Here is a 21007-nt window from a genome sequence, read left to right on the forward strand (position 1 = left end):
TACACCCAGCTAATTTTTGTATTTTTGGTAGAGATAGGGTTTTGGGCAGGATGGTCTCGATCTCCTGACCTCCTGATCTGCCTGCCTCAGCCTCCCAAAGTGCTGGGATTACAGGCGTAAGCCACCATGCCCGGCCAGCTAATTTTTGTATTATTAGTAGAGACAGGATTTCACCATGTTGGCCAGGCTGGTCTCGAACTCCTGACCTCAGATGATCCACCACCTCTACCTCCCAAAGTGTTGGGATTACAGGCATGAGCTACGGTGCCCGACCACAATTTATATGTATTAAGATACTACATATACTTAAAAAAAATAGGTATGTAGTGTCCCACATAGCTGAGGCACCACAGTTTGCTTAGTTATCCCTTATTGTAGGCCGTTTGTTTGTTGGTTCATTCATTCATCCATTCGTGGTAAAACTACCCAGGCTTTGTGCTCATTCTCAGCATGTGGACATAGAAGTTATAGCTCTTGCTCTCAAGGAATATAAAGTCTAGGAGAGACAGATGTGGAAAACAAGTATAGTACAGTTATATATAATCGAGATGAACCTCAGTGTTCCAGGAATATCTACCATGCCCCAGTTCTTCCTGAGATATTACACATTCCCCACCTCACTGACAGTGGCAGTGAGCCCGGGACTAGGTTCCTTTCCCAGGGGGCTGTGAGCATCAAGGCTATGGGGAGGAGCGCTGGCACTGTTAGGCAGAGGCTGCATTTGACACTTTTGGAGGGTAACCAAGGGTGATGGTGCGGAATCTCCTATGACCAGGGGTCTCCTAGTGCACTGACGCTGCTGCAACTCAGGGGCAGCTGGAATTTGGCTGACTAGTGAATAGGCGCTGAGTTCTGAGATGGAGGTTCTAGTAATCCCCTAGGCCAGCCTCCAATCAGCTGTGAAGGTGGTGGGGAGAAAAGGAGGCCAGATCACTCCAGGCCCGAACAGGGCTGTCAAGGGCAACAGGAGATACATACGGTATGGCAGGCATGATAGATATCTTCTGGGTGGCTGAGTGATGAATAGTTGGAGGTGGGAATGAAGATGAATTTTGGTATTTTCTTAGAATGAAAGACAGCTGAGAATCTACATATATAGGGTTGCCTAAAATACAAGACACTTGGTTATATTTGAATTCCAGGTAAATAACAAATAAATTTTTTAGGCTGGTGCAGTGGCTCATGCCTGTAATCCCAGCACTTTGGGAGGCGAGACGGGTGGATCACTTGAGGTCAGGAGTTTAAGACCAGCCTGGCCAACATGGTGAAACCTTGTATCTACTAAAAATACAAAAATTAGTTGGGTTTGGTGGTGCACACCTATAATCCCAGCTACTTGTGAGGCTGAGGCACAAATATTGCTCGAACCTGGGAGGTAGAAGCTGCAGTGAGCTGAGATCATGCTACTGCACTCCAGCCTGGGCAAAATAGTGAGACTCTGTCTCAAACAACAACACAACAAATATACAAAAACCAAATAATTATTTCAATATACTTATGTCTCAAATATTGCAATTGATATAGGGTTGCTGAATCTGGCATTCTTATTTAGATGCAGACAGGAAGATAGGAAAAAGGCATGTTGTGGACGTGGGGGTGAGTGAATAAGGAGGGGACTTAGTTCTGAAGAAGTAACCTTGAACAGGAGTACCCCATTTTATTTTTATTTGTTTTTTTGAGATAGGATCTTGTTCTGTTACCTGGGCTGAAGTGCAGTGGCACGATCATGGCTCTCTGCAGCCACAACCTCCTGGGTTTAAGCAGTCCTCCTAACTTCAGCCTCCCGAGTAGCTGGGACTATAGGCATGTGCCACCATGCCCAGCTAATTTTTTATTTTATTTTTTTTGACACAGGTTCTCACTCTGTCACCTAGGCTGGAGTGCAGTGGCGAGATTTTGTCTCACTGCAGTGCTGACCTCCTGGGCTCAAGCGATCCTCCTGCCTCAGCTCCCCAAGTAGCTGGGACTACAGGCATACACCATCACACCCAGCTATTTTTGTATTTTGGTAGAGACAGGTTTTCACCATGTTGCCCAAGCTCTTTAAAATAGAAGAGATGGGACTGGGCATGGTGGCTCATGCCTGTAATCCCAGCACTTTGGGAGGCTGAGGTGGGTAAATCACCTGATGTCAGGAGTTCAAGACCAGCCTGGCCAACATGGTGAAACTCCGTCTCTACTAAACATACAAAAATTAGCTGGGTGTGGTGGCAAGTGCCTGTAATCCCAGTTACCGGGGAGGCTGAGGCAGGAGAATAAGTTGAACCTGGGAGGCGAAGGTAGCAGTGAGCTGAGAGTGAGCCATTGCACTCCAGCCTGGGTGACAAGAGCGAAATTTCACCTCGAAAAAAAGAAGAAGAAAATATTATATATTTAATGGCATTGTATGGTACCTGCTGTTTTTTCATTTTACAATATGTCCTGAATATTTTCTGGGTCACTCACCAGTCTACTGATATCTTAATGGCTACATGTTACATTGATGCACTGAAATTAAAAAAAATCCTTTATAGAATAGTTGTTTCTTCTTCATGGAGTTTTAAGATACAAATTAATCACACAATACTTAGAGGTGATCTATATTTACTAAAACCCCATTTTTAAAAAAAAATTCAAAAGCAGTATTTTGAAAAATAGGATAAAATAATCTTATTGCCCTAACATGATTAATCCTCCGGCAATGTAGCGCTCTCTCTCTCTCTCTCTCTGTGTGTGTGTGTGTGTCTATGTGTCTGTGTGTGTGTGTTTGTATTTAGGTTAGATCTAGTTGCTAATGCAGTTGAATTATGTTACCTGGATACCTCTTGGAGAACCTGAGGTCATTTTGGCCTGATGCATTAATATTTAACAAGCCTGTGATTGATGGATTGATGCTAGCAAAATTAATTCAATCCACCTAGGTTTCTATCTGTTGGTAAAACAGCAAGGCCATCCAGGGGTCAGAAAACAAGGGCTTCTGGGAGGAAACAATTGAAAGTGGTTGTGACCTCTAGAATCTGGAACTGGGTACCAGCTCCTCCATTGACCTTCTTTCACCTTTGTTCTCAGAAAAATGTCTCTTGATTGGCTGCTGATGGGTGGGGCTGCCTCCATCCCTCATCTTTATAACTAAAGTCTTGAACACTCAGTAAATTAATAGACTGGCAGAGAAAACCCCTTTTTAGTTAGGCAGTACTGTAGTTTGAAAACTCTGGTCTGAGACATGGTGTTCAGTATGCATTGCAGATCATTAGTGTATCAGATATATGGATTGACTGAATATTCTGCCGAATTGACTAAACTGGTCTGTCATTCCCCAGTGACGTGGGGCCACTGTTCGTCTCTCACCTCTTCACCTTTGGGTTCTGTTAAAGGAGGGTATCCTGGCAGCATTCCCCATGCCACAGATGGGTGGGTCTGCAATCCATGGATCTCTTTTTGTCGTAAAAAACATCAGCTCTGGTGCTCGCTTTGGCAGCACATATACTAAAATTGGAACGATGCAAAGAAGATTAGCATGGCCCCTGCACAAGGATGACATGCAAATTCATGAAGCGTTCCGTATTTTTCCAATTAGAAACAACTGGCCGGGCGTGATGGCTCACGCCTATAATCCTAACACTTTGGAAGGCCGAGGCGGGTGGATCACTTGAGGCCAGGAGTTCAAGACTACCCTGGCCAACATGGTGAAACCCCTACCTCTTCTTAAAATACAAAAAAAAAAAAAAAAAAAAGAAATAGCCAGGCTTGGTGGTGGGTGCCTGTAATCCCAGCTACTCAGGAGGCTGAGGCAGGAGGATCACACCACTGCACTCCAGCCTGGGCAACAGAGGGAGACTCCATCTAAAAAGAAAAAAATTAGAAACAAACAAGCCATATCAACTCTGGGATGTGGGCCACACCTTAATTGACATCAGCCACATTATTTCGTTCCCATAAAGATGGTTCAGAACAGAGATATTGGCCAGGCATGGTGGCTTATACCTGTAATCCTATCACTTTGTGGGGCCAAGGCGGGTAGATGACTTGAGCCTAGGAGTTCAAGATCAGCCCGGGCAATGTGGTGAAACCCTGTCTCTAATAAAAATACAAAATATTAGCCAGGTGTAGTGGCGTGTACCTGTATTCCCAAATACTTGGGAGGCTGAAGTGGGAGGATCACTTGAGCTTGAGGAGGTGGAGGTTGCAGTGAGCTGAGATCGTGCCACTGCACTCCATCCTGGGTGACAGAGTGAGACCTTGTCTCAGAGAAAAAAAAAAAAGTATTATTGGAAAAGCTAACATGAGAAAGTCTTAATGGGAGAGGACACGTGTAAATGTAGTCAATCAGTAATCCTTCTACAGTATTTGATATGTCTAATCCTTACTAAAATATCATGAACCAATTGTAAATCTACATTTTAAGAAAGATTTGGAGAGCTCAGAGAAGTCAGAATGATTGAACAGGTGCTATATTGGTATATGAGAGAAGGTTAAAGGTTGGTGCTGTTCCGCCGGTAAAAGGGAAGGCTGGGAGCCAGGGGTGGGGGTGGTGGGGGTTGCAGGGGGGCGGGTGGTGGTCACAAATAACTTTAAGCATTTGGAAGGTTAAAATAGGGCACCTTCAAGAATTTGGAAGGTTAAAATAAAATAAAAAAACAAGTAAAACTTTTTGTTTGTTTTTTAGAGACAGGGTTTCACTGTGTTGCCCAGGCTGGAATGCAGTGGCTATTCACAGGCATGGTCATAGAGCACAGCCCCAAATTCCTGGGCCCAAGCAACCCTCCTGCCTTAGCCTTCCAAAGCTTTTGCTGGGATTAAAGGTGTGAGCCACTGGGCTCAGCCTAATGTTATGAATTTCTTGGGTTTCTTTTCAGAGATAGCCTATCAATATACAAGCAAATATATATATAATTTTTCTTCCCCTCTCCTCCTACCCACTACCTCCCACTTGTATTTTACACAATTGCTTGCCTTTTACACTTTCCAATATATCAAGGCAATTTTCCCTGTCAGTGTAAATATCTTCCTTTTAAAGGACTGACCGGTATTCCATTGTATAGTGGAGCATAATTTATTTCACTGGCCTCCTTCTGATGAACATGTGAGTCTAACCATTTGTTAATACAAAAATATTGCAATTAATATTCTTGAAGACACATCATTTTCCACACATGTATATATTAATAGGATAGATATCTAGTTACAATGTTGAGTCAAAGGGTATGTCTATACGTCATTTAAAAAATGATTTGTTTTACATTGTGGTAAAAAAACATGTATCACAAAATTTACTATCTTAACCATTTTTATATGTACAGTTCAGTATTAAGTGCACTATAATTGCAGATGTACATATATCATTTTGACAAACATTGCCAAATTGCCTTCCATGGCAACTGTACCTATTTATCTGTTTACTAACATCATGTGAGAGAGGGCCCCTCATGTAGATAGTACTGAAAAGTAGAGCACCTGTGATTAACTAGGAGGTGATATAGCAGAGAAGAAGAGACACAACTTCTGGAATCTAATCCTAGATCTGATGATGACCAGCTGTGTGTACTCTTGAGTATTACTTTAATTCTCTCAGGTTTAGTTTTTACCTAACCTCATAGAGTTGTCAAGTTCTTGCCTATTCACAATAGTCAAGAAAGAAATGGAAGCAAACCAAATGTCCATCTGTGGATGAATGGATAAACAAAATGTGGTATGTGCATGCAATGGAATGTTATTTAGCCTGAAAAAAGAGAAGCAGCCTGGGCGAGGTGGCTCACACCTGTAATCCTAGCACTTTGAGGGGCAGAGGTGGGAGGATTGCTTGAGGCAAGAGTTCAAGACCAACCTGGCCCACATGGTAAGATGCTGTCTCTATTAAAAAAAAAAAAAATATATTAGGCTGGGCTCAGTGGTTCACGCCTATAAATCCCAGCACTTTGGGAGGCTGAGGCAGGTGGATCACTTGAGGTCAGGAGTTTGAGACCAGCCTGGCCAACATGGTGAAACCCCTGTCTCAACTAAAAATACAAAAATTAGCCAGGCGTGGTGGCACGCACCTGTAATCCCATCTCCTTGGGAGGCTGAGGCAGGAGAATCACTTGATCCTGGGAGGCAGAAGTTGCAGTGAGCCTAGATTGCACCACTGCGCTCTAGCCTGGGCGACAGAGCCAGATTCCATCTCAAAAAAAAAAAAAAAAAAAAGGCAGACCTTAAACATGTCCTTATGTGGGGATTTAAAGAAATAAAATTAAGCCTGACATAGGGAGACCCCCATCTCTAAACAAACAAACAAACAAAATATTAGCCAGGTGTGGTGGTGTGTGCCTGTACTCCTACGGTAAGGCAGGAGGATTGCTTGAGCCCAAAAGTTCAAGGCTTCAGTGAGCTATGATTGCCCCATTGCACTTCAACCTGGATGACAGAGCAAGACCCTATCTCTAAACAAAAATAAAATAAAAAATAAAAAGAATATGTATTTGCTGATAAGCACAGGCATAAAGAAACTCTGGAAAGTTACATAAGAACAAGTAATAAAGGCTAGTTATTGGTGATGAGTTATTGGTGATTGGAGACATGGATGAGAGATAAATTTTTAGTTTATTCTAAAAATAACGAACCTGGGAGGCGGAGCTTGCAGTGAGCCGAGATTGCGCCACTGCACTCCAGCCTGGGTGACAGAGCAAGACTCCGTCTCAAAAAAAAAAAAAGAAAGAAATTTAAATTTGGCAAGGCATGGTAACTCACAACTATAATTCCAGCACTTTGGGAAGCTGAGGTGGGCAGATCACTTGAGGCCAGGAATTCAACAGCTTTGCCAACATAGCGAAACCTCATCATCCTTTTTTTTTTTTTTTTTGAGACGGAGTTTCACTGTAGCCTCAAGCAATTCTCCCACATCAGCCTCCCGAGTAGCTGGGATTACAGGGAAACACCACCATGTGCAGCTAATTTTTGCAAGAGAGAGGGTTTTGCCATGTTATCCAGGCTGGTCTTGAACTCCTGAGCTCAAGTGATCCACCTGCTTTAGCCTTCTAAAGTGCTGGGATTAAAGGTATGAGCTACCAAGTCCGGCCTAACTTTTAATTTTGAAAGAATTTCAGACTTCGGTCAATGTTGCAAGAATACTATAAATAATCACCAGCCAGGTGTGGTGGCTCACACCTGTAACCCCAGAACTTTGGGAGGCTGGGGTGGGAGGATCGCTTGAACCCAGGAGTTTGAGACCAGCCTGGACAACATAGGGAGTTCTTATCTCTATAAAATATAAAAAGTTTGCTGAGCATGGTAGCATGGACCTGTGGTCCCAGCTACCTGAGAGGCTAAGGTGGGAGGGTAACTAGAGCCTGGGAGGTTGAGCCTGCAATGAGCCATGATCATGCCACCATGCTCCAGCCTGGGTGACAGAGTGAGACCCAGTCTCAGAAAAAGAAAAAAAAAAATTCTCTTCACCCAGATTCCCCCAAAATTAATATTTACCATATTTGCTGTATTGTTTTTTTCTCTCTCTTCATATATGTATATATAATTCTTTTCTGAACAATTTGACATGTATAGTAAATGATGCCCCTTTACCCCTAACCACTTTAGTATGTAGTGCCTAAAAAGCAAGGTTGTTCTCTTACACAATCACAGTAGTATTTTAAAAAACAGAAATTTAAAATGTATACAATAATATTATTTTAATCAAGAGTTTCTTAAAATTTCATCAAGGACTTTTTTTTTTGAGACAGAGTTTTGCTCCTGTTGCCTAGGCTGGAGTGTAATGGAGTGGTCTCGGCCCACTGCAACCTCCACCTCCCAGGTTCAAGTATTCTCCTGTCTCAGCCTCCCAAGTAGCTGAGACTACAGGCACCGGCCACCACGCCCGGATAATTTTTATATTTTTAGTAGAGATGGGGTTTCACCATGTTGGCCAGGCTGGTCTCAAACTCCTGACCTCAGGCGATCTGCCCACCTTGGCCTCCCAAAGTGCTGGGATTACAGGTGTGAGCCACCGGGCCCAGCCAAGGATCTTAGTATAGTCATTTATGGCAAAAGAAAAATAACATTTTTGGATTGGATGCAGTGGCTCACACCTATAATCCCAGGACTTTGGGAAGCCTAGGCGGGCAGATGGCTTGAGTCCAAGAGTTCAAGATCAGCCTGGCCAACATGATAAGATCCCCGTCTCTACAAAAAATACAAAAATTAGCTGAGCGTGGCAGCACACACTTGTATTCTCAGCTACTTGGGAGGCTGATGTGGGAGGATCACTTGAGCCCAGCAGGAGGAAGTTGCAGTAACCTGAGAGAACACCTCTGCACTCTAGCCTGGTAGAGTAAGACTCTTGTCTCAAAAAATAAATAAATAAATAAATAAATAAATAAATAACCCATAAAACATCTTTTGAGAGTAAAAGTGTTTATCCCCACTGCTTCACTTAACTAGCCTCAAAAAAGAAATAAAATAAGATGTTTTGTTTGATCACATAGATTTACAGTTACCCAAATGAAAGATTTCATTTACAAATTAAAAATAAAAACAAAGGCTGAAGCAGGCAAATCACTTGAGGTCAGGAGTTTGAGACCAGCCTGGCCAATGTGGTGAAACCCCATCTTTACTAAAAACTACAAAAATTAGCCGGAGGTGGTGGTGCACACCTGTAAACCCAGCTACTTGGGAGGCTGATGCACAAGAATTGCTTGGGCCTGGGAGGTGAAGGTTGCAGTGAGCCAAGATCACGCTACTGCACTCCAGCCTGGGTGCCAGAGTGAGGCTCTGTTTCAAAAACAAACAAACAAAACAAAACTAAATAAAAACAATATACACATTCAAATATGCAACATATTAAATTCATGCTGGAGACTACTAATATATTGACAAGTGCTCTTGTCATATGTACCAAAAGTATAAATGCTTTCCATTTAAACTTATAAAATAAATAATGCTTTTATCTGTTTTTGTTATTGGTGTGTGCTGGTCATTTTCCACATCTGCTTTATCATTTTCTCTATCTGCATACTTCTATATCCATATACACATATACATGGACATATGTATCTAATTACATATATTAATTATGTACATATATTTTCCACTAAGACCCACTCCTCACCCTTCTCCTGCTCTCCTCTATTTCATATTTCACATGTTTCACTCATCTCCCAGGCTCCCTTGCTAGCTGGCTTCTAGGGAGTTTTGCCCAGTGGGATGCACTGGTGGAAAAGAAAAGGTAAGAGAAAGGAAGAAGGCAAGATGTTTCTGTCTCTGCCTCAGATGGCTTCTCTTTCATGGCTCTGGCCCAACAACCCTCTTCTGGGCCAGCTTGGCCAGCGTCTATACTCTGGCAGTTCAACCTCTTCTCATTGCCCCTCCTGCTCTAGGAATAATTCAGGATCTTGCTATAGCTAATCTATAGGTTTCCTTTTTTTGTTTTTTGTTTTTTGAGATGAAGTGTCACTCTTGTTGCCCAGGCTAGTGTGCAGTGGTGCGATCTTGGCTCACTGCAACCTCCGCCTCCCAGGTTCAAGCGATTCTCCTGCCTCAGCCTCTTGAGTGGCTGGGATTACGGGCATGTGCCACCATACCAGACTAATTTTGTATTTTTAGTAGAGATGGGGGTTTCTCTATGTTGGTCAGGCTGGTCTTGAACTTCTGACCTCAGGTGATCTGCTCGCCTTGGCCTCCCAAAATGCTGGGATTACAGGCGTGAGCCACTGCGCCTGGCCCTCCTATTTTTTTTTTTTAATTAATTTTTTTTTCTTTCTTTCTTTCTTTCTTTTTTCTTTTGTTTTCGAGACAGAATCTCTCCGTGTTGCCCAGGCTGGAGTGCAGCAGTGCAATCTCTGCACACTGCAACCTCTGCCTCCCGGGTTCAAGTGATTCTCCTGCCTCAGCCTCCCAAGTAGCTGGGACTACAGGTGTGTGCCACCACGCCCAGCTAATTTTTGTAGTTTTAGTAGAGACGGGGCTTTGCCATGTTGGCCAGGCAGGTCTTAAACTCCTGACCTCAAGTGATCCACCTTCCTCGGCCTCCCAAAGTACTGGGATTACTGGCGTGAGCCACCACACCTGGCCAAAAAAATTGCTTTTTATATACAGATGGAGTCTCACTGTATTGTCCAGGCTGGTCTCAAGGTTCTGGGCTCAGGCAATCTTCCCACGCCAGCCTCCCAAAGTGCTGGGATTACAGCCGTGAGCCACTGTGCTTGTCCCTAATCTCTAAATTTCCTCACACTTCTCTATTTGGCTTCCTAGGACTTCCATTGTCTATGTAACCAATTCCTAGTATTACATTCTATCCATTTGAAATACCAAGTTTTCTTTTCTTGAGTCAACTCTGGCCAATAACAAGAGGTAAGATTTTGTTTGAAAATGTCCTTGCTCGGCCGGGCATGGTGGCTCACGCCTGTAATCCCAGCACTTTGGGAGGCCAAGGCGGGCAGATCACGAGGTCAGGAGTTTGAGACCAGCCTGGCCAATATGGTGAAATCCTGTCTCTCCTAAAGAATAAAAAATTAACCAGGTGTGGTGGCACGCACCTGTGTGTGGTGGCGCATGCCTGTAATCCCAGCTACTCGGGAGGCTGAGGCAGAAGAATCACTTGAACCCAGAAGGCGGAGGTTGCAGTGAGCCGAGATTACGCCACTGCACTCCAGCCTGGGCAACAGAGGGAGATTTTGTCTCAAAAAAAAAAAAAAAAAAAAAAGAAAATGTCCTTGCTCAAATAACTTCAGAAACAACTACCATGGACCATTGCCTCAATCCTTCCCTCTTACTTTGTGTGTACATTCATTTATTCTTTCTTGCATGCTGTATATTGGGCTCCTACTGGGTGTCAAGTATTAGGTGCTAAGGATACAAAGTGGAACACTGCAGTAACAACAGTTGATCAACATTTACTGAGTGCTTTCTGTTTATGTTTTAAGTAGTTTTACATTATCATCTTGTATTAGTTATCGATTTCTGAGCAACAAATTGCGCTAAAATGTAATGACTTAACAACAAGCATTTATGACCTAAGCTTCTATGTGTAAGGAATTCTGGAGTGCTTTAGCAGGTTGGTTCTGGTTCAGGGTCTCTCAGGAGGTTGCTGTCAGGATGTCAGCAGGGATTGCTGTCATCTGAATGCCTGACTGGGACTGGAGGATCCCCCCAACTTTTTTTTTTTTTGAGATGGAGTTTTGCTCTTGTTGCCTAGGCTAGAGTTCAATGGGGCGATCTTGGCTCACCAAAACCTCTGCCTCCCAGATTCAAGTGGTTCTCCTGCCTCAGCCTCCTGAATAGCTGGGATTACAGGCATGTGCCACCACACCTGGCTAATTTTGTATTTTTAGTAGAGACAGGATTTCTCCATATTGGTCAGGCTGGTCTTGAACTCCCGGCCTCAGGTGATCTGCCTGCCTCAGCCTCCCAAAGTGCTGGGATTACAGGCGTGAGTCACTGCACCCAGCCTGGAGGGTACACTTCTAAGAGGGCCCCCCTCAAAGGGCTATTGGCAGGAGGCCTCAGTTCCTCACCACATGAGCCTCTCCATAGGCTGATTGACTGTCTTCACAGCAGGGCAGCTGACTTCCCCACAGCAAGTATTCCAAAGCCACAGTGGCTTTTATATCCTAATCTCAAAGACATGATCACATCTGTAATATTCTCTTTATTAGTCACTAAGTCCACTCATATTCAAGGGATATTCAGGTCCATATTTTGGGGGGAAAAGCACTGAAGAATTTTTTTTTTTTTTTTTTTTTTTTTATGGAGTCTCACTCCGTTGCCCAGGCTGGAGTGCAGTGGCATAATCTTGGCTCACTGCAACCTCCGCCTCCTGGGTTCAAGCGATTCTCCTGCCTCAGCTTCCTGAGTAGCTGGGACTATAGGCATCTGCCACTATGCCTGGCTAATTTTTGTATTTTTAGTAGAGATGGAGTTTCACTATGTTGGCCAGGCTAGTCTGGATGTCCTGACCTCATGATCCACCCGGCTTGGCCTCCCAAAGTGCTGGGATTACAGGCATGAGCCACCGCACCCGGCCAGCACTGAAGAATTTGCAGACATATTTTAGAATCATCACATCTCATATAATTCTCATAACCACCCTAATTTTGCAACAATCTCCATTTTGCAGTTGAGGAAACTGAGAAACAGATGGTTACAAATTTTTTTTATGACCTTTTATTTTTTATTTCTAGTTTAAGTTCTGGGATACATGTGCAGAATGTGCAGGTTTGTTACATAGGTATACATGTGCCATGGTGGTTTGCTGCATCTATCAACCTGTAATCTAGGTTTTAAGCCCTACATGCATTAGGTATTTGTCCTATTGCTCTCCCTCCCCTTGCCCCCCACCCGCCGACAGGCCCCGGTGTGTGATGATCCCCTGCCTATAATGGTTACAAAATTTATCCAAGGTCTCATAGCTAGCAAGTGATGAAATTGGGATTCCAAACGCAGACTGACCCTAGAAGTTGTGTTCTTAACCACAGTGCTATGCATTAGTACTCAGGTGCCTAGTGGTTGTGAAGCTTCTACTCGAATGGGGAGAATTACATTAGTAAGCAACCTTACACACACACACACACACACACACACACACACACACAATTACAGACTTTTCTTTTTGAGATGGAGTCTCACTATGTTGCCCAGATTGGTCTCAAACTCCCAGATTCAAGCGATCCTCCTGCCTTGGCCTCCCAAAGTGCTGGGATTACAGGTGTGATCCACCATGCCCCACCACGGACTCTTTTTATTTTATTTTTATTTTTTATTGAGATGGAGTCTTGCTCTGTTACTCAGGCTGGAGTGCAGTTGCATGATCTTGGCTCACTGCAACCTTCACCTCCTGGGTTCAAGTGATTCTCCTGTCTCAGCCTCCCAAGTAGCTGGGACTACAGGCGCCCGCCACCACACCCGGTTAATTTTTATATTTTTAGTAAAGATGAGGTTTCACTATGTTGGCCAGGCTGGCCTTGAACTCCTGACCTCAAGTGATCCGCCTGCCTCTGCCTCCCGAAGTGTTGGGATTACAGGCGTGAGCCACTGTGCCCGGCCAAACTCTTTAAATTCTATGAAGGAAAAGTAAAGGCAACTATGGGAGTGCATGGTTAGGAAACCCTATCTAATCTGTGGAAACAAGTTGCTATATTTTGACTCTATGGTTTGCTCCATGGCTCCAAGTGCAGCTCTTTAAGGGGCTAGCAAGACCAGTAGTTTCCAATCTTGACTGTGCATTAGAATCATCTAGAAAGCACCTTTAAAAAATACTAGTGCCCTCAGAGCAATTAAGTGGAATCTTTTTTCTTTTTTTTTTTAAACGGGGTCTGGCTCTATCACCCAGGTTGGAGTGCAGTGGCACCATCCTAGCCCACTGCAGCCTGGAACTCCTGGGCTCAAGCAATCCTCCCACCTTAGTCTCCCAAGTAGCTGAGACTGCAGGTGCATGCCACCACGCTTGGCTAATTTTCAAAATTTTTGCAGAGAGGGCCCCATTATGTTGCCCAGGCTGGTCTTGAACTCCTGGGCTCAAGCGATCCTCCCACTTCGACCTCCCAAAGTGCTGGGATTATAGGCATTACATTGTGTCCAGCCATTTAAAGTAATTTTAAACGTCATGATTTGTGGAAGTTGTTTTTATTTGACAAGGAAAGGGGAGTGGTATTCCATTGTGGGAAATATTTTGCTTTTTGGTAGAGATGGGGTCTTGCTATGTTGCCTAGGCTGGTCTCTATCTCCTGGCCTCAAGCAATTCTTTCGGCTTGGCCTCCCAAAGTGCTAGAATTACAGGTGTGAGCCACTGCATCTGGTATAGAAGCCATTTTTTAATGAATGAACTGACTCTAAACCCTCCTTGAAGCCAGAGGATCTCTTTTTTTTTTTTTTTTTTAACTGACTTATCCATTCCAGCTCTCAGGAAGTAAAAAAAATATCCCACTAGCTAATCAGTTACCAGGGCCCTAACTCCTGGGGTAGGGCTGCAGGGCTTAAATGAAGTTGAAGATAAAAATTCTCTTTTCATGTCTGACATTGAATCTTTCTTATTTTTCTTCTCTCTGCAGCCCCTGTAGGGTCTATGGAACCATTCTACTCCCAGGGCTCTGCAGGGTTATTCCACGTCCACGGGGAAAGCAAAGGACCATCTTGGAACTGATCTGCTCACCCTTCGCAGGCTGCTTGCTGGTTCTCAGACTGTGATTTCCTAGAGAGCTGGAACCAAGTATCACTTATTTTTGAATATCCAAATCTTTTTTTTTTTTTTGAGATAGAGTCTCGCTCTGTTGCCCAGGCTGGAGGGCAGCAGTGCAATCTCAGCTCACTGCAACCTCTGCTTCCTGTGTTCAAGCAATTCTGCCTCAGCCTCCTGAGTAGCTGCGACTACAGGCACACACCACCGTGTCCAGCTAATTTTTGTATTTTTAGTAGAGACAGGGTTTCGCCATGTTGGTTAGGCTGGTCTCAAACTTCTGACTTCAGGTGATGCACTCACCTCGGCCTCCCAAAGTGCTGGGATTACAGGCGTGAGCCACTGTGCCCGGCCCGAATATCCAAATCTTAACACAGGTTACACATGTCAGGAGCTCAAAAATATTTGTTGCATTGAATTGATGCATTTATTGCGCTTTCAAAGTTTGAAGGCAGTGTTTCATTCAGCTGGTGGAACACAGAACCAAAGATGTCAACAGAAGGATATAACATTTGTTAAAAAAAAAAAATTGTTCATTACTTATTAGCCAACTATGTTACAATGGATGTGAATTAATGCAAGTCTGTGACCATTGCCTGGAAAATAAAACACTCAAAACCTACATTTTGCTGATGGCACAAGAGAAGCAACTACTTTTCATGAACTGTAACAGTCTTCTAACCGTTCTCCAGCTTCCAGTCTTACCCTCCAACCCTACCTCCATCTACTCTCTCAGCCAAAGTAAGCTATGATACTTTAAAAATACATACCTGATTAAGTCTCAGGTAAAAAAGAGAAAAAATAAAAATATAAACCTGGGCTAGGCATGGTGGCTCACGCCTGTAATCGCAGCATTTTAGGGGGGGCTGAGGCAGGTGGACTGGCAGGTGGACTGCTGGAGTTCAGGAGTTTGAGACCAGCCTGGGCAATATAGTGAAACCTTCTCTCTACAAAAAATACAAAAATTAGCCGGGTGTTGTGGCTCACACCTGTAGTCCCAGCTGCTTGGGAGGGTGAGGTGCGAGGATCACCTGAGCCCAGGAGGTGGAGGTTGCAATGAGCCAAGATTGGGCCACGCACTCCAACCTGGGTGACAAAGCAAGACCCTGTCTCTGAAAGAAAAAAAAAAAGGAAGAAGAAGAAAAATACAAACCTGATTATGTCACTCCCTTGGCAAAAATCTTTGTAGCTGGGAAGCCCATAAGGCCTGTGTGATCTGTCCTTTGCCCACCGCTCCAGCTCCATTCTGTGCTAGGGCTTCTGCAATTGCTGTTCCCTCCACTTGTATCTCCTATTCCAGGCTCTTTGCATGGCTGGCTCCTTTATAGCTTCTAAGGTCTTTTCTTAAATGTTGCTCCTCAGAAAGGCCTTCCCATAATACTGTTCTGTGTTTTCTTAGATTGCGTTTTTATCTATTTGGCATCCATTAATCACAGGGCCAAACAAAGTGGTTTACATCTCCTCTGTAATCCACTTTCACAGACGCAAAAAAAAAAAAAAAAAAAAAATCACACAACAAACCCTCTACCCAGGCCAGATGTGGGGGCTCACATCTGTGATACTAACACTTTGGGAGGCTGAGGCAGGAGGATTACTTGAGATCACTTGAAACCAGGGATTCAAGACCAGCCTGGATGACACAGCAAGACCCTCTCTCTAACAAACAAACCCTTCAACCAATCCAAATCTCCAACTACTTTCTTTCTCTAACTCTCACACACCAGACCAATATTTTCCACTCCCTAAACCAGCCCAGGGCCAGGTTCTAGACAACTAGGGACCATCCCTATAGCTCAGAGCTCATTGACATTATTCAAACTAAACAATGCTGTTTAGCCTTCCCCGCCTTGCCTTTCCCTGGAACATGATAAAGGCTCTCCCCTCTTTTCTATTTCTCTCTCCCGACCAAACCTAGTGCTTCCCCATGTGACTCTGCATGGCGGCATGTCCCCTTCTCTCAGGAACTGTTAGTAATAAATTCTTCTTTTGGTGGCACTAGCCTCTCCCCCATGTTGTCACCAGTCACTTTTATAAATTAACATATGAGGGCCAAGCACAGGGGCTTACACTTGTAGTCTCAGCACTTTGGGAAGCTCAGGGGAGGATCACTTGATGCCTGAATTCAAGACCAGCCTGGGCAACATAGCAAGACCCCATCCACACACACACACACACACACACACACACACACACACACACACACACAGGTACACAATATTAATAAATAAATAAAGATCTGGGTCAGGCATGGTGGCATGCACCTTGTAATCCCAGCTACTTGGGAGGTAGAGGAAGAGGACTGCATGAGCCCAGGAGTTCAAGGCTGTAGAGTGCTATGATTGCTCCTGTGAATAGTGACTGCACTCTAGCCTGGACAACATAGCGACACCCTGTCTCTAAAAACTAATTAATGAAGTGACCTCTCTTAGTTGCTCATTACTTCTGCTTATTTTTCTCAAAGCGTTTCTCTCAGTGTGACATTTCCGTATCAATTTATTTACTTGTTTATTATCTGTGTCCCTAAAATTTAATATAGGTGCAAGGAAAGCAAGAACCTCTTTTTATTTATCTTGATCACTATTTTTTTTTTTTTAATTTGAGATAGGGTCTTGCTCTGTTGTCCAGGCTGGAGTGCGGTGGTGTGATTACGATGCACTGCAGCCTCGACCTCTCAGGCTCAAGCATATCTCAATCACTCTTGTATCCCCAGTATCTGGTTGACAATAGGCACTCAATCAATATTTATTAAATGATTGAAAAAATACATAGAAAAAGTACTGTTATTCAGTAAGGGAAGAATTAGATACTATAGGCAGAACAGTGGTGACAGATTATAAAATAGAATATTTTTTAAAAAGACTTTATAATTACAAAATGCCTGTAATATAAATAACATTCCCCAAGAAGCTTGGACTATTATTTTTCCATATTCATGTCTTTTCATTTTTAGTTCTATGGGGTGGAGGTGGGGGTGGTAAACACAATGATATTTACTTTGGAAACACAGACATGAAAATTACTTTTATTTTACATGCTGAGAGTAGAAATATGACCCCTGTGCAATGCAAGATTTTCACTAAAGCTGAAAATGGACAAGACATTGGCATTCCCATCTATTATAACTGGACCAGAACTTCAATCACCAGCTGAAAAAATAAACACAGGGTCAGCAGGCATTTGTCCTGCACCGGGAGTGCATTCCAAAGTTAAAACCATGTGCAAATGACCTAAAGATCTAATGCCTCCTGATTTCAAATTAATAGTTACGCAATAACATAGGGCAGAGGGGGCCATGGCAGTGTGTCCTTGAAATTGATGCCCATGTGGGAGAAGGCTCAGGAGATAGGGGAATCACATTTGGGACAACATAAAACTATATAAAATGTCCTACTTCTTCATTTCCAATGATCAAACCATTAGGGCCGCTAGAAGAGAGATGGTTTTGCTGTAGGTGGGATGAAACAGCGGGTCCCAGGGTTTGCAGCAGTTGCCTGGCTTTCACAAGAAGCATAACAGGGCAGGTGCTATGATTTGTGCCTGTAATCCCAGCTCTTTGGGGGCCCAAGACAGGCAGATCAGTTGAGTCCAGGAGTTCAAAAGCAGCCTGGGCAACATAGTGAAACCCCATCTCTACAAAAATACAAAAATTAGCCAGGCGTGGTGGTGTGTGCCTGTAATCCCAGTTACTGCCGGGGGCTGAAGCATGAGAATTGCTTGAACCTGGGAGGCAGAGGTTGCAGTGAGCCTAGGTTGCAGTGAGCCTAGGTTGCACCACTTCACTCCAGCCTGGGCGACAGAGCAAGACCTTGTCTCAAAAAATAAATAGATAAAATAAAATAAAATAAAATAAAGCATAACAGGACATGTGGAGGGCCAGTCTCAATGTCTCCTGGATTGTTGTTCAAGGTGAAGCGAGAGTTGTCCTGATTGGGCCCTGCTGTGTAAGGAAGCCTGACACAAAGCAAACCTGGGAAGGACCAGAGACCTCTGTATTGACCTCTACAGTGCATACGAAAGACAGAAAGCCAGTTATGTAGTCTGCTTGGTTTAGGGATTATACAGAGGTGTAAGCCTTATCTTCATAACTTTCCCAACCATACCTGTCTCAGATGATCTTGGTTTTTTCCTTCTTTATCTTAATTTTGATTTCTGATGGTAGAAAACCACAGAGATGGTTGTTACCTCAAGTATACAGTAGTAGCATACTTTTATCTGCCATACCAACTTTTTTTGGTTCTTTCATTGTGTCATGATTCCTATTCTGGTTTCTATTGCTGTATATGAAATGACTTCAAATTTAGTGGTGTAAAAAAAATAACTCTCAGGCCGGGCGTGGTGGCTCAAGCCTGTAATCCCAGCACTTTGGGAGGCTGAGACGGGCGGATCACGAGGTCAGGAGATCGAGACCATCCTGGCTAACACGGTGAAACCCCGTCTCTACTAAAAAATACAAAAAACTAGCCGGGCGCGGTGGCGGGCATGTGTAGTCCCAGCTACTCGGGAGGCTGAGGCAGGAGAATGGCGTAAACCCGGGAGGCGGAGCTTGCAGTGAGCTGAGATCCGGCCACTGCACTCCAGCCTGGGCGACAGAGCGAGACTCCATCTCAAAAAAAAAAAAAAAAAAAACAAAAAACCACAAAAAAACAAAACCTCTCTTTTTATACTCAAACCCTGTGGGTTAGGCATTTGTGCAGGGCACAGTGGAGATACCTTGCCTCCGCTCCATGGTGTCATGTCTGGGGCCTCAGCTGGAAAGACTCAAATGCTGGAGGTGACTTGACTGGCTGGGAGTTGTGATAGTCTGAAAGCTTCATGACTCATCTGCACACAGGCTGACCTCAGCTGGAACTGTTGACCAGAGAACCTACTTACAGCTTCTCCATGTGGCTTGAGGGCTTCTTATAGCACAGTTCTTCCAGCTTCCACCTGCCACCTAGTCCCAAAGCTAAAGCCACATGTTTTAGGCTTTTCTTACAGCAACGCCCCATTTCCAGGTAATAACATTATGATTGGTGCATCACAAACCACCTCAAAATTAGTGGTATAAAGCAGTACCTATTTTATTTAACTTACATGACTAGAGAACAACAGTGAGGGTTTGTCACTGCTCCACAGTGTTTGAGTCCTCAGAGGAGAAGAGTTGAACACAGAGAGTGAGTCATTTGGCTGGGGGATGAAGTCATCTGGAGACTTCTCCATTATGTATCCAGTGCCTGGACCAGACTGTCTCAGACACGAGGCTCAGCTGGGTCTGTAACTGGAGCACCCACATGTGGTTTGCGCTTCTCACAGAAAGGCTGCTGATATGAGATGGAGTCTCCTGAAAGCAAGCTTTCCAACAGAACCAGCTGGAAGCTCCCTGGCCTTTTCTGACCTATTGCCAGACGTCATGCAGCATCTGGCCAGGCGCGGTGGCTCACGCCGGTAATCCCAGCACTTTGGGAGGACGAGGCAGGTGTATCGCCTGAGGTCAGGAGTTCAAGACCAGCCTGGCCAACGTGGTGAAACCCCATCTCTACTAAAAATACAACACAAAAATTAGCCTGGTGTGGTGGTGTGCACCTGTAATCCTGGCTATTTGGGAGGCTGAAGCAGGAGAATTGCTTGAACTCTGAAGGCTGAGGTTGCAGTGAGCCAAGATCTCGCCACTGCACTCCAGCCTGGGCTACAGAGCAAGATTTCATCTCAAAAAAAAAAAAAAAAAAGGCACACAGCATCATTCACCACTTTCTGCTTTAAACTTAATCCCTAGCTTGAGGGCTGTAGAATTACCCAAGTAATTTAAATTTGGTATGCAAATCTACACTAGGAACGTTTTGCAGTTACAACTTTTGGGACAGTTCCTCCTACTGCTCAGCTCAGCAACTTTCCTTACTGTCCACTGTGGGCAGGGGTGGGGATGATTTACTTTGGGTTCAGTCTTTTTTTTTTTTTTCTTGAGACAGAGTCTCACTCTTGCTACCCAGTCTGGAACGGGAGTGCAATGGTGTGGTCTCGGCTCACTGAAACCTCCACCTGCCAGGTTTAAGTGATTCTCCTGCCTCAGCCTCCCAAATAGCTGGGATTACAGGTGCCTGCCACCATGCCCAGCTAATTTTTGTATTTTTAGTAGAGATGGGGATTTCACCATGTTGGCCAGGCATGCCAGGATGGTTTCAAACTCCTGACCTCAGGTGATCCACCCGCCTCAGCCTCCCAAAGTGCTGGGATTACAGGCGCGAGCTGCCGCGCCCGGCCATGGTCCAGTCTTTATGAGGGCAGCTTCTCCTAATAGTCTCTCATCTTGGATGGGTCCTGAACTTTGTCTTCCGTGAAAACTGAAGTTCAAGTTTGCCAAGTTTGGAAAGTAGCTTCAATACTCCACTTAGGGTTCATGCCTTCTCTTAGATTTTGGCATGATGTTTTCCTTACTATATTGCAAACTGCTTTTTTAAAAAGATGCTTTCGATATTTAAACCAATAATTAGTTGTTTTCAACAAGAGGGTCAGTGTTGGTTACATAGCTTGCTGTGTTACTGGAAATAGAAGTCCTTATCTCAATAAATTGTACCTTCAATCACTTGGTTGTTCCCTTCAGGAACATCGGAGTCTGTTTTGTTTGTTTGTTTGTTTGTTTTTGAGACAGGGTCTCACTCTGTTGCCCAGGCTGGAGTGCAGTGGTGTGATTATAGCTCACTGCAGCCTTGACCTCCTGGGCTGAAGCGATCCTCCCATTTCAGTTTCCCAAGTAGCTGGGACTAGAGGTATGTGCCAGCATGCCCAGCTAATTTTGCTTATTTTTTGTAGAGATGAGGTCTCACTATGTTGCCCAAGCAACAGAGTCCTTATTTATTTATTATTTTTAACAACTTTTTGAAGTATAATTCAGGCCAGGTATGGTGGCCAACATTTTGG

At 44.1% G+C, this 21007-nt stretch overlaps 1 non-coding gene across 1 annotated transcript; it reads left to right on the plus strand.

The window, feature by feature from the left end:
- The first annotated feature begins 3441 nt into the window (after positions 1 to 3441).
- LOC112423761 (U6 spliceosomal RNA) lies at positions 3442 to 3548 on the plus strand. The gene has a single exon (XR_003014317.1). It is a non-coding gene; the product is annotated as a U6 spliceosomal RNA (small nuclear RNA).
- The last annotated feature ends 17459 nt before the right edge of the window (positions 3549 to 21007 follow it).

Source organism: Macaca nemestrina, chromosome 13 (assembly GCF_043159975.1).
Source record: "Macaca nemestrina isolate mMacNem1 chromosome 13, mMacNem.hap1, whole genome shotgun sequence".
Classification (NCBI taxonomy): domain Eukaryota; kingdom Metazoa; phylum Chordata; class Mammalia; order Primates; family Cercopithecidae; genus Macaca; species Macaca nemestrina.